At 40.0% G+C, this 13,627-nt stretch overlaps 1 long non-coding RNA gene across 1 annotated transcript; it reads right to left on the reverse strand.

The window, feature by feature from the left end:
- Positions 1 to 2,726: 2,726 nt before the first annotated feature.
- Positions 2,727 to 6,657, reverse strand: LOC107983627 (uncharacterized). Its single transcript, XR_001730968.2, has 2 exons — positions 4,960 to 6,657; positions 2,727 to 3,126 (listed from the first exon to the last, which is right to left on the reverse strand). It is a non-coding gene; the product is annotated as an uncharacterized LOC107983627 (long non-coding RNA).
- Between the last annotated feature and the right edge of the window lie 6,970 nt (positions 6,658 to 13,627).

A 13,627-nucleotide genomic window follows, 5' to 3' on the forward strand; every position in this document is an offset into this window, starting at 1 on the left:
CAGCCTGAAAGATTGCCTCCTCACGCTGCGGGAAAAGATATTCCAACACAATTCTCACTGCTTCTGATGAGGCTTGTTTAGTGCAGCTTCCTAGTGAATTGGGCTTCAAGATCAGATCAATTCATCTTTTATTCCTCCATCCTTCATGGCATCCAAATTCTGCTGACTGAAGGGAAAAAAACCTTCTCTTTTCTTCTTGGCACGGGAACAGTCTCTGCAGGCCCATTTGGCAGCAGTTTGCTAACTTACCATGTCCCCAGATTTCCATACTTCTGGCCTAGCTACTACCACAGTCCTCAAGCCAAATGGATGGATGATTTTATCCCATTTCCTCCTGGACTTGGATTACAGTCTAGACTCCTGAATAGCAGAATTCATTTCTTTCATTATTTTCTTTTATATTTTTAGCACAGGTACAGATCAGTTAATGAAATAAATGTCCTTCTTTTTTAACAAAGCAAAAATGGTACAAGGGGTAGAAATAACATAGAAAGAGTAAGGATAGATTCTGATGCCACACATAAGAAGAGCATGCTCCAGCAAGCATTTTATCCAAAAGTAACAGTATGAGTTTGGGCACATGTGAAATGAAACAACTGCGTCAGGTAAGTTTTGTACAAAAAGGTCAAACCTTTTAATTTTGAACTTTCTATGCACTACTTTAACGTTTTTTTTTACAAAATGTATCCAAAAGTTATTTTGAATTTCATAAGCCCTTGCTTATGATTTCTATTTTGTTGTTATTATTTAAATCTTGGGGTAACTGGAGAGGCAGGCTACTTCACTTTCCCCCATTCTTTATGTTTTGTACTTCCTCACACACTCAGTATGGAATTTTAGAGGCAACTGCTGTAGATTTACCTGTTCTAGGCAGGTGCACACAGCTAAAGCAGAATTGGCTGAGAAATATCACGTTCTTTTCCAGTTCAGTCTTTATTGTACTGTTTTACTGCAACTGAAAGTCTGTGTGTCTTGAGTCCTTCACTATCTCTGCATGCCAATGCTGTTTAAAGACTTCTAGCTAAACTCAGGACAAGAAGAAAAGGCAGAGGAGTTGGGTGAGCAGAAAAAGGCTTTGTATCAAAAGCAACTTCCTTATCAGAGTCTTTGTTAACTGAGGTGTGCTTGTAATGTTCTTTAACGGTAGGATTCACACACAAGAGCAAAGGGATGGATGTTTTAATCATGTCTAGTAGAGGTACTTGACATTACTCAAGCATCTGCAGAAATACCTCTCTGCTTGATCTTCCCCATATGCTCTTTCTGTCCCTCCATCTGGCATTAGCAAACACTTGTACTGCACAGATTTTCAGAGTTTGTCCTTTCAACCTCAAAATGGGGATACTTTATGCTCAGGGAATGGCGATGGAAGTGTGGGGTGTTTTATGGTTACTTACTCCTCAGTACAGTATAATTAACCGGTTATTCAGTCCCTGGCTTTCCATTTACAGCCATAAAAATATACTTTTAGAAACCTGACTAAGACCTTTAAAAATGTTTCTGAAATAGATCATTAGCATAGGAAGCTCATACAGAATATATAATTTAGCAGCCTGGTGGTGTTGGCTGCTTTGCCTCTGGGATGACATTACATTACACCACATACCGCAACTTTTGCACTTGTCCCACGCTTATACTCTTGCTCATAATATTATTCCTCTGTTAAATATGTGTTTCTAAGACTTGTTTTTGCCATTCACTCAAGTGGATCAATTTGTTCAGGTTGTTGCATCCCTTTAAAGATGTTTTTATTAATGCTGACCCTGTGGCAAATTTAGTATGGGGTTTTCTTAGCGATATTTGTTCAGAGCAGATTTTGCCATTGCCTTCTTCTGTGTCCAAGAGGATTCTGTAGCCAAGGTCATGCAGTGAGTTTCCATGGCCAAGTGAGGCTTTCAATCCTCATCTTCTAAACCTAAATCCACTATATCATGTGGGCTATTGAATACTCATATATTCTAGACATATTTAGATGTTCATTCTAAAAAATCTAATATACCAAAACTGATTGCAGAATCTGTAAGTGTTTTTGAATTCTGAATGTTTTGCTTGTTTCTTTGAAACTCCATTGAAATTAAAATATAAAAATGTTTTCAGCTATCTGATTATATAGATATGCCAGGATGAATTCCACCTTTCCTATGTTCTCTTCCAACCCAAAAATTTCTTGTTATCTTTTTATGCATTAGATATAATTTTCATGGAAAATGGGAACCAAGGACTAGGCCTTGCCTCTGTTGTTCTTTATGTGCATTATACATGAATTGTAATGTTTCCGAGATTATTCTTCATGCCTCCTACAAAATGCATTTTGTTTTGGTGGCGAAGTGCATTAAAGCACTGAGCTCGAGACCGAAAGGTCCCAGTTTCAAACCCGGGGAGCGGCGGGAGCGGCCGCTGTTAGCTCCAGCTCCTGCCAACCTAGCAGTTCGAAAACATGCCAATGTGAGTAGACCTTTGGCGGGAAGGTAATGGCGCTCCATGAAGTCATGCCGGCCACATGACCTTGGAGGTGTCTACGGACAACGCCGGCTCTTTGGCTTAGAAATGGAGATGAGCACCAACCCCCAGAGTCGGACACAACTGGACTTAATGTCAGGGGAAACCTTTACCTTTTTTACTTAAGTGCTAGTGATGTCAAGTGATTTCAGCTAACCGCTAAAACATGAGTTCGGAGTTCGGCACACCTTGCTATTCCCAAGGTCAGATTAAATACATGAGCTGGATTTGAAGGCAAAAGGAACAGAGATTTATTCTTTCCAGACAGAAAAGACATCAGTACAGAGTTGTCTCTCAAAGGAATCAACATAAAGCATGCATGGGGTACAGAACATTTTACCCACTTTGACAGCCATTCAAAAAACCCACACCCTTCCCAATTGGTTAAAAAGCCAGTCTAGCCGGGATCCAGGTCCTTGTTGGCTGGAGTTTTCTTCTGATGTCACTGGCTCATGGAGTTCCCCTCATGGTGGGAAAAAGGAACAGCTGCAATTTGATAGTTTAAATTTCAAGTCTATTTAATGATCCATCCCAGTAAGAAGAGGAAAACCAGGAATGTGTTGATGTCAAGACGTAAATAGTCCTATGATTGACAATGTCGAGTCCTGGTAAACACAGAGGGATAGTCTGGAAAACACAAAATGGTGATTGGGAACACTTGATGGAATAATGGACTGGTCTCTCCTGCAGCAGATCTGTATCAGTGAACATTTCCAGTCTCATCAATGGAAGCCAGAAAATTTCCCAACACACACAACAGGGTTCATCAATGGAGATTTGACAATGTTTTGGTTCATAGAGATACAATGGAAATCACATCAATGGAATTTAAGTCTGCATACATTAGCCAGCAAGGCATAGGGTTAAGCAAGCCAGTTTTACAGATCTGCAGTTTCAGTTATACTTTAAAAAGTTTCATTTGATTTAGTTCATGCAATTTCATAAATGCGGATTTCATAAACAAGTGGAGAGATAGCTGGCTGGACTTTTCCAGGGTTGAGGGGGAGCGGTCTTCCAACATTGCAAAAAAGGTTTAAAGGGAAAAATAAAAATAATTTAAATTTAATTCAGCTCTGTCCATTCATGTCTAATTAAGTGGGGGTCAATTTCTTGACAACAGTGGCACACTGTCAATTGTACCATAACAACTTATGTTAACTTAGGCAGTAACAACTCTTTATCAACTTCAGCTTGAGGGAGTTGTAGTTCAATTTATCTGGAGAACATGTTAATAATAATAATAATAATAATAATAATAATAATAATAATAATAATAATAATAATAACTTTATTTTTATACCCCGCTCCATCTCCCCGAAGGGACTCGGGGCAGCTTACATGGGGCCTTGCCCGATAAAACCATCAAATATCAAAACACAGCAATAAAACAATTATCCAATAAAAACATCAATTACAGTAAAAACAATAGTTAAAATCAACATAAAACATACAATATTAACACTGGAGACTAATTCATAGAACCCAGGCAAAGTGCAACATGTGCCAAAATGGGCCGAAATGGGGAAGGTAATTTCACAGTTGAAATGGACAAAGTACAATATAACATTGGCATGTTGAGGAAAGTCGAACATTAGGTCAAAATAGATCAATTCATTTAACTAAAATCAAATAACTAACAGCTGAAACAGGCACATGAAATATCAAGGAATGATAGGAGGCCTGCAAAATTGAGTCATAAAAACATTTTTAAATGTATTCTAGTTTTATGGGACTTTGGAATTCTAAATTTTAATAATTACCTCAGATCTGCTTCATCATGTACAGTTTTTTCACAACCTACTATGCGATTTCTGTGTTGTAAGATATGACTGAGTGACATTAGCACTAAAATTAGTAATGGAATTTATGAAAGAACTGTATGTGGTACAATATTTTTATTGTATTTTTCAGATTCATCATCTGAAGATCCAATAAAAACTGCTGCCATATTGAAGAAAATGTGTAATAACTATTATTACTTTTCATTCCATAGAATACAGTACTGCAACACAGAACTAAATTTCATTACTTATTGAATCATTAAATGTTAGATATGGAAGGTTCTGTGAAGGCCATCAAGGGCTCTTCATGTTTACTGAAATCTGGTCTGGTCTGGAGCATTGCTGCTGCAGACCAGCCCTGAATTTAATGGAGCTGTTAACACGCTTTGGGAGTGGAGTCCAGACTAGAGTTGCATGGAACCGTTTCCCTCCTTTTCATTCATTCTTTTCTTACTTTTGTTAACTTCAGGAGCATGTAACAGGAAGGCCCCTCCCGCAATGAAAATCAGCTCAACACAAAAGTAAGTGAGAACCGATTTCGGCTCCTTGCCTGCTTTTCAGCATCTCAATTTAATCTTTTTTCATTAATCCCCTAGCAAACAAAAAGAAAACCCTCATTCCCTAACAACTACTATCAATTATGGTACTTCTCTTCCAGGAGGTCATTGCTCTTCCTTACCTGGAAGTAGGAAGCCTCCTTAAAATGCCTTGGAAGAGTGTGTGGCTTCTGGTGTGCTCAGGTGCCTGCCTGCAGCCAAGCGCCTCCTCTACTCAACTTTAAGAACTTTCTTGCCTCCTTTAAATGCCTTGAAATGGAAAGAGTGTGTGGCAGCTGGTGTGTGAGTGTCTCCTCGAGAGTAAGAAACAGCTTTAAGAACTTGCTTGCCTCTTTTAAATGCCTTGGAAAGAGAGAGTGTGCGGTCTGTAAGCCCGGCGCTTCTCCTCTAGAGTAAAAAGTAAAGGTAAAGGTTTCCCCTGACGTTAAGTCTAGTTATGTCTGACTCTGGGGGTTGGTGCTCATCTCCATTTCTAAGCCGAAGAGCTGGCGTTGTCCGTAGACATCTCCAGGTCATGTGGCCGGCATGACTGCATGGAGTGCCATTACCTTCCTGCCGGAGCGGTACCTATTGATCTACTCACATTGGCATGTTTTCAAACTGCTAGGTTGGTAGAAGCTAGAGCTAACAGCAGGTGCTCACTGTGCTCCCGGGATTTGAACCTAGGACCTTTCAGTCTGCAAGTTCAGCAGATCAGTGTTTTAACAGACTTCGCCACTGGGGCTCCCCGGAGTAGAACAGCTTAAATGTGTAAAATTATGGGAAGGGGAGCTTGGGAAGCCACCCCCTTATAATTGGACAATAGAAAACTGACCTTTCGGCACCCCAGAACAAAAACAGATATCTGCCGTCCCAATTTCGGGAGGCTCAAAAAAAAATCAGGGTCCCTACCGAAAGTCGGGACACAAAATGGGTCAAGGTTTACCCTGAATGCACAACCCTAGTCCAGACCATTCAGATCACTGGTTGATCATGTAAGAAATATGTAGCCCTGATTCTAGTAGAAGTGTACTTTGAGATCTGGATCCTTCCTAACACTGTAGTTCTTAGAGAAACAAGCTGGCAGTTTTCATCCACTTGACAAGTACATCTTCTTCCAATTATCCAGGTTATCACTTCCAGATCCAAACTAAAAATCCATGTGAACCACAGATGCTAGGGACTGGCAATAGGAAAGCAAGATTCTCTTTATGCTCTGCATTCATATGACCCAGAAGAAGCTGACCAGTAAGATTTTTCTTACTGCCAGATGTTCAAAACTAACTCTGGCCATTCCATTTTGAATAATGAGATCAGCCATTAAAATTTCTTGGATAAAGTTTACTCTCTTCACTGCCCATAGACCAAGTGGGCTACGGCTTTGTTAGAGGGGATGTAATATCTTTTCTTTTTATGTTGTGAAATGTGATGTTCCCAGCATTGTAGCGCTGCCTGACATTATACATCTTTACTAAACACCTGCTAGCAAATGCATCAAATCTTTTCTTGTCGACTTGCGTAATGCCCCAGGTCTTTGCAGCATCAAGCAAAGCTGACACCACACAGCTGTTGTAGTCTTATTTTTTGTTTTGTGGACATGTCACTACCTCACGCTTTTGCCCTTCAGCCCATCTGCATCGATCTTCACCTTTGGCCAGTCATGCCTTTGACATCATCAAAACAAGCAATAAATATTAGCCACAAAAAAAACTCAACTGGCCTTTTACCAAAATCTGTTCTAATTAAGGTGAATGTAAATTAGGGCCCCATCTACACTGGCATATAATGCATTGGAACTGCATTATATAGGCATTGTAGAGTCATATAATGCAGTTCGATAACTGCATTATATGAATCTACTCTGGCCATATAATGGAGTTTCAAACTGCATTACATGGCAGTGTAAATGGGACATAGGAAAAAGTACTTAGTGTAAATAGCATGTTAGGAGAAACTGCAATTTATTGTAGAAGGAAGAAATATTTAGAGAAAAGAGTTGAAATGTTTAAATATATGCAGTCATTCTCATTATCATAAGTAATGAGAACCATAGTTATAAAAAGCAAAAATTATGATGCTTTAAATCTGATAAATGAGTTACCACAATTATTATGGTAAATAATACCATAGTGATTGAGATTATTTTTACAATGTTTTCTGTAAAAAAAATCATATTATATAACTAGAGTCTAAAATTAGGATTATAGCCACAAAATTATTATTTGAGAACATTATGTACTTGTTTTTTTCTTATGGAGAGATAGTTATTTTAAAAGTATTTAGTTTTGTTCGTAGTTTAAAGCAAAGGAAGTATGAGGAAACATTCAGCATTTAGCTTTTTCAAGGGAGTAGGAAGGAAATACATAATCTTCAGCAATTTTTTTTTGTCTTTAATATTACGCCTAAGGCTGAATTCAGTCTCAATCCTATAGGAGCCTTAGTGTGAGTATTCTAGCTCATGAACACTCCAATATGGACACACATATACACATATCTAAATAAAATGGGAGCATAAATGTGAATAATCAGACATAATGGAATAAAAAATATTATCTATAAAGGAAAGCTAATCAGCAGAATATGTATATACATTTTGACAAAAAAAAGTTTGCTACAGTATCTCTGTAAGTAAAAGGTAAAGATTTTCCCCTGACATCAAGTCCAGTCATGTCCGACTCTGGGGTATGGCACTCATCTCCATTTCTAAGCCTAAGAGCCGGTGTTGTCCGTAGACACCTCCAAGGTCATGTGGCCGGCATGACTGCATGGAGCACCGTTACCTTCCCGCTGGAGCGGTACCTATTTATCTATTCACATTTGCATGTTTTTGAACTGCTAGGTTGGCAGAAGCTGGGGCTAACAGCGGGAGCCCATCCCGCTGCCTGGATTCAAATCACCAACCTTTCGGACAACAAGTTCACCAGGTCAGTGGTTTAATCCGCTGTGCCACCGGGGGCTCCTATTGTGATCACTAATTTATCAGATTTAAAGAATCATAATTATTGCTTTTTATAACTATGGTTCTCATTACTTACGATAATCTTAAATGACTGCATATATTTTAGACAGGAGTTATATAATATCTCTGTAGGTATTATACCAAATAGTTTCATTGTACGAGGTCAAGGTCATGACAAAAAGGCACAAGATGCACAGAACAGTACTTTCAGAGTAAACAGGAAACAAAAGATACCAAACAAAAGCCATCATCACGCTCACAGAAAGAGTGAATTATCAATCATTACAGATACCTTTTGGGCTGAAATCAAATTAGCTTTTTGAGTCTCTGTGGCAGTTGATGACAACTGTATCTAACTCCCTCTTACTTATCTTTTTTTGCAGAAAGGACCAGTTTGTATGTTACAAATAGTGTGCAAAAGCTTTTTGGTCTATGAGAAAATAGTAACATAAAAGGAACTAGCAGAAACCAGAGGTCCCTTGAGATGGAAAGTAATAGTTCCAGTGATGGAGAAAAAATTAGAGAAAAACAGAAGAGGATCATCAATATTGCAGTTTTAATATCGCATATGTTAAAAACATATGAATTAGGTTGCTAATTAACTTATGATCTTACATAATGTAACAAATTCATCAAGTTAAAAAGTGACCAGGTACTAGTCAGAAATGTTCCGAAAGCTCCTAATGAACCATTCTATTCAACTTGTATATTTTATATAATTCTTGACCCAAAGTACTGACTTGAATCAAATCAGAAATGGGTGAATTATTACTGTACACTAATTTACCACCAAAATGTGTGAGAGAGATGTGTGTGTGTGTGTGTGTGTGTGGGGGGGGGGGGGTTATATGAAAAAAAGTGCATCTTCGAATGTATTTATTTGCAGTATTTATATTCCGCCCTTCTCACCCCGAAGGGGTCTCAGGGCGGATTACAATGAACACATATATGGCAAACATTCAATGCCAACAGACAAACAACATATATAGACAGACACAGAAGCATTTAACATTTTTTTCCAGCTTCACAATTCGGGCCACAGGAGGAGCTGTTGCTTCACTGTCCACTAGTGGCTGTACTTCCTCATTCCTTTCCTCGTGTTTTGCTGGCAGTTTTATGATGTTGTAAATTAGTTAAATTAGCCTCCCGCATAAAGCGTTCCTAAATTTCCCTACTTGACAGATGCAACTGTCTTTCGGGGCTGCATAGGTCAACAGAAAGCTGGGCTATTTAATGGTCGGGGGCTTAACCCGACCCGGGCTTTGAACTCATGACCTCTCTGTCAGTAGTGATTTATTGCAGCTGGTTACTAGCCAGCTGCGCCACAGCCCGGTCCATAATTGATGAGTATTAAAGATTGTGCAGAGTTTACCAAGTTCAACGTAAACAATCAGCCCAATTAAAGGTGAAAGTGCTTTGTGGGAGTCTCAGACATAGCCATCAAATGCGTGCAAAGTAAATGAGAACTTTTCAAATCTGCCCTAACAACCTCCATCACATATTAATTTTCACTTGGAAGGTGTGTTTGACTAATAAATAAGAAAATGCTGCATAAATATATGAGAACATGTTCATAGTCATAACAGCAGAAATATTTATTACTGTGAATGAGCATTAAACAATGTAAAATGTGTTGGATCTTTTTAGCTATTCTAGCAGTTGCTTGGTTCAGAAACTTGTCTATAAAAATCACAATTAACACAACAGAAAAATGAGAGCGATTGACCTTAAAATAAACATACCATCTACCTGCTTTTTAAAAGATTTGCTTTGAATGAAAAAGCTTGCTATAAAATCGTCAAAAACAGTTTCTGAGAACTGAAAAAATTGTATACGTTTTGTGAGAAGGGTGGATTTTTTTATCCAGTTCCAGAACAGAAAAGGTAATTACCTTAATCCATGAAATGCACTGTTTTGTGTATTGTTTCCAGGTTAATTTAAAGGCAACAACATTTATATATGGTACAATGGATTTACATCCTGGATTTCCTGATTTCAGTACATAACAATGTTCTCTTGGGGTTTTATAGATTCCCACTCCCCCCAAAAATGAGGTCATAATTTGGCTTTTCATTGCAAAGAAGCAGGTATGCTAATGTTAAATTGCAAGTAAGGCTTTCTAGATTTCATCAGATTTAATTGGTTTCATATCCTTATTTTTGTTTTAAACTAACCAACTCATATCGATCTTTAATTTTAGATTCATATTTTGCTGTACTTGTACTGATATCAATAATCTGTGCTTTAAGTTAATATTTCCCCTAATATTTGGTTTTAACCTTTAAAAAATATCGGAAAACCATTCCAAATTTTTGAACAGTTTACCATACAATATGAACATATTAATATGAAACATTACCATAATAAATCCCATTTTTTCTCTCCTATAGTCTGCTGGTATATCAAGCAATTATAGATAGTAACTGTTTATTCACTGGTTCAGTAAAGAGCATATTCCTGGTAGTCTCATAGAATCATAGAATCATAGAATAGTAGAGTTGGAAGAGACCTCAAGGGCCATCTAGTCCAACCCCCCGCTAAGAAGCAGGAAATCGCATTCAAAGCACCCCCGACAGATGGCCATCCAGCCTCTGCTTAAAAGCCTCCAAAGAAGGAGCCTCCACCACGGCCCGGGGGAGAGAGTTCCACTTCCGAACAGCCCTCACAGTGAGGAAGTTCTTCCTGATGTTCAGGTGGAATCTCCTTTCCTGTAGTTTGAAGCCATTGTTCCGTGTCCTAGTCTGCAGGGCAGCAGAAAATAAGCTTGCTCCCTCCTCCCTATGACTTCCCCTCACATATTTGTACATGGCTATCATGTCTCCTCTCAGCCTTCTCTTCTGCAGGCTAAACATGCCCAGCTCTTTAAGCCTCTCCTCATAGGGCTTGTTCTCCAGACCCTTAATCATTTTAGTTGCCCTCCTCTGGACGCTTTCCAGCTTGTCAGCATCTCCCTTCATCTGCGGTGCCCAAAACTGGACACAGTATTCCAGGTGTGGTCTGACCAAGGCAGAATAGAGGGGGAGCATGACTTCCCTGGATCTAGACGTTATTCCCCTATTGATGCAGGCCAAAATCCCATTGGCTTTTTTAGCTGCCGCATCACATTGTAGGCTCATGTTTAACTTGTTGTCCACGAGGACTCCAAGATCTTTTTCGCACACACTGCTGTCAAGCCAGGCGTCCCCCATTCTGTATCTTTGATTTCCATTTTTTCTGCCGAAGTGAAGTATCTTGCATTTGTCCCTGTTGAACTTCATTTTGTTAGTTTCGGCCCATCTCTCTAGTCTGTCAAGATCGTTTTGAATTCTGCTCCTGTCTTCTGGAGTGTTAGCTATCCCTCCGAGTTTGGTGTCATCTGCAAACTTGATGATCGTGCCTTCTAACCCTTCGTCTAAGTCGTTAATAAAGATGTTGAACAGAACCGGGCCCAGGACGGAGCCCTGCGGCACTCCACTTGTCACTTCTTTCCATGATGAAGACGACGCATTGGTGAGCACCCTTTGGGTTCGTTCACTTAGCCAATTACAGATCCACCTAACCGTAGTTTTGTCTAGCCCACATTTTACTAGTTTGTTTGCCAGAAGGTCGTGGGGGACTTTGTCGAAGGCCTTACTGAAATCTAGATATGCTACATCCACGGCATTCCCTGTATCGACCCAACTCGTAACTCTATCGAAAAAAGAGATCAGATTAGTCTGGCATGACTTGTTTTTGGTAAATCCGTGTTGACTATTAGCAATGACCGCATTTGTTTCTAAGTGTTTGCAGACCACTTCCTTAGTGATCTTTTCCAGAATCTTGCCTGGTATTGATGTGAGGCTGACCGGACGGTAATTGTTTGGGTCGTTCTTTTTTCCCTTCTTGAAGATAGGGACCACATTCGCCCTCCTCCAATCTGCTGGGACTTCTCCTGTTCTCCAAGAACTCTCGAAGATGATTGCCAGTGGTTCTGAAATAACTTCCGCTAGTTCCTTCAATACTCTTGGATGTAGCTCATCTGGCCCTGGGGACTTGAATTCGTTTAGAGTGGCCAGGTGTTCCTGGACAACTTGTTTCCCTATTTGGGGTTGGATTTCCCCCAATCCTTCGTCCATTCCATGTTGCTGAGGTTGAAGATGGCTTTCTTTTTGTGAGAAGACCGAGGCAAAGAAGGCATTAAGCAGTTCTGCCTTTTCCCTATCCCCTGTCACCATCACCCCATCTACTCCTTGCAGTGGCCCTATCGCCTCCTTTTTCTTCCTTTTTCTACCAACATAAGCAAAAAAACCTTTTTTGTTGTTTTTTATGTCCCTGGCAAGCCTGAGCTCATTTTGCGCTTTAGCCTTGCGAACCTTTTCCCTACAGGAGTTGGCTATACGTTTGAATTCTTCTTTGGTGATTTCTCCCCTTTTCCACTTCTTGTGCATGTCACTTTTGAGCTTTAGCTCAGTTAGAAGTTCTTTGGACATCCATTCTGGCTTCTTTGCACTTGTCTTATTTTTCTTCTTTGTTGGCACTGTTTGCATTTGCGCCTTGAGTATTTCACTTTTGAAAAACTCCCATCCATCCTTAACTCCCTTGTTTTTTAATATCGGCGTCCATGGAATGCCGCTCAGTAATTCCTTCATTTTTTGGAAGTCAGCTCTCTTAAAGTCCAGAATGCGTGTTTGACTTGTCTTAGTTTCAGCATTCCTTTGTATTGCAAACTGCAGGAGCACATGGTCACTTGCCCCTAAGGATCCAACCACTTCAACTGTATTGATCAGGTCTTCCACATTTGTTAAGATTAGATCAAGAGTTGCTGATCCCCTTGTTGCCTCTTCTACCTTCTGGACCATAAAATTATCTGCAAGGCAAGTGAGGAATTTGTTGGACTTTGTACTCTTGGCTGAGTTTGTTTTCCAGCAGATATCGGGATAATTGAAATCGCCCATGACTACTATATCTCTTCTTTGTGCCTGTTTGGTCAGCTGTTGACAGAAGGCTTCATCAAGTCCTTCATCCTGACTCGGAGGTCTGTAGTAGACACCCACGACAAGATCTTTTTGAGTCCCGGTTCCCTTGATTCTTATCCAGATGCTTTCAAGCTGGTTTCCCGGATTACAGTCTTGCATTTCTTCTGCAACGTAACTGTTTTTGACATATAAAGCTACTCCCCCTCCTCTCCCCTTTGTTCTATTTATGTGAAAGAGGTTATAGCCCTCAATGGTTAAATTCCAGTGATGGGAGTCATCCCACCAGGTTTCAGTGATGCCTATGACATCGTATGTGTGGTGCTGTGCTAGGAGTTGGAGTTCGTCTTGCTTATTTCCCATGCTCTGAGCATTAGTGTAAAGACATGTAAGCCCCTGTGACCTCCCCTCGAACTGTTTATTTGGGATTATTGTGCTCTCTGTACTTGGTCCTTGCTGTGTTTGTGCAGCCCTCCGTTTAGCCTTACGGCGGTTCCCTGTGGTCGTGGGTAATATAGTGTTCGCCAGGCTGTTGTTCCCCTCCCCCAGTGGATTTAGTTTAAAGTGCGCCTGATGAGGTTTGTGAGTCTGTGTGCAAAAAGATGTTTTCCTACTTGTGTGAGATGCACCCCATCGCTTGCCAGTAGTCCATCCTCTTGGAAGAGTAGACCATGGTCAAGGAAGCCAAAATGCTCCTCTTGACACCATTTTCTGAGCCAGTTATTGACCTGTACTATTTTTCCGGCCCTTGTAGAGCCATGTCCTACAACGGGGAGGAGGGATGAAAAGATCACATGTACATTATACAGTTTTAGCTTTGTTCCCAGAGCTCGAAAATCATTTGTGATCTTTTGAAAAGTATGCCTAGCGGTGTCATTGGTACCTACATGAATCAACATAAGGTGGGGAGGGTGATGGGGC

This window comes from Anolis carolinensis, chromosome 3, assembly GCF_035594765.1.
Source record: "Anolis carolinensis isolate JA03-04 chromosome 3, rAnoCar3.1.pri, whole genome shotgun sequence".
NCBI classification, from domain to species: domain Eukaryota; kingdom Metazoa; phylum Chordata; class Lepidosauria; order Squamata; family Dactyloidae; genus Anolis; species Anolis carolinensis.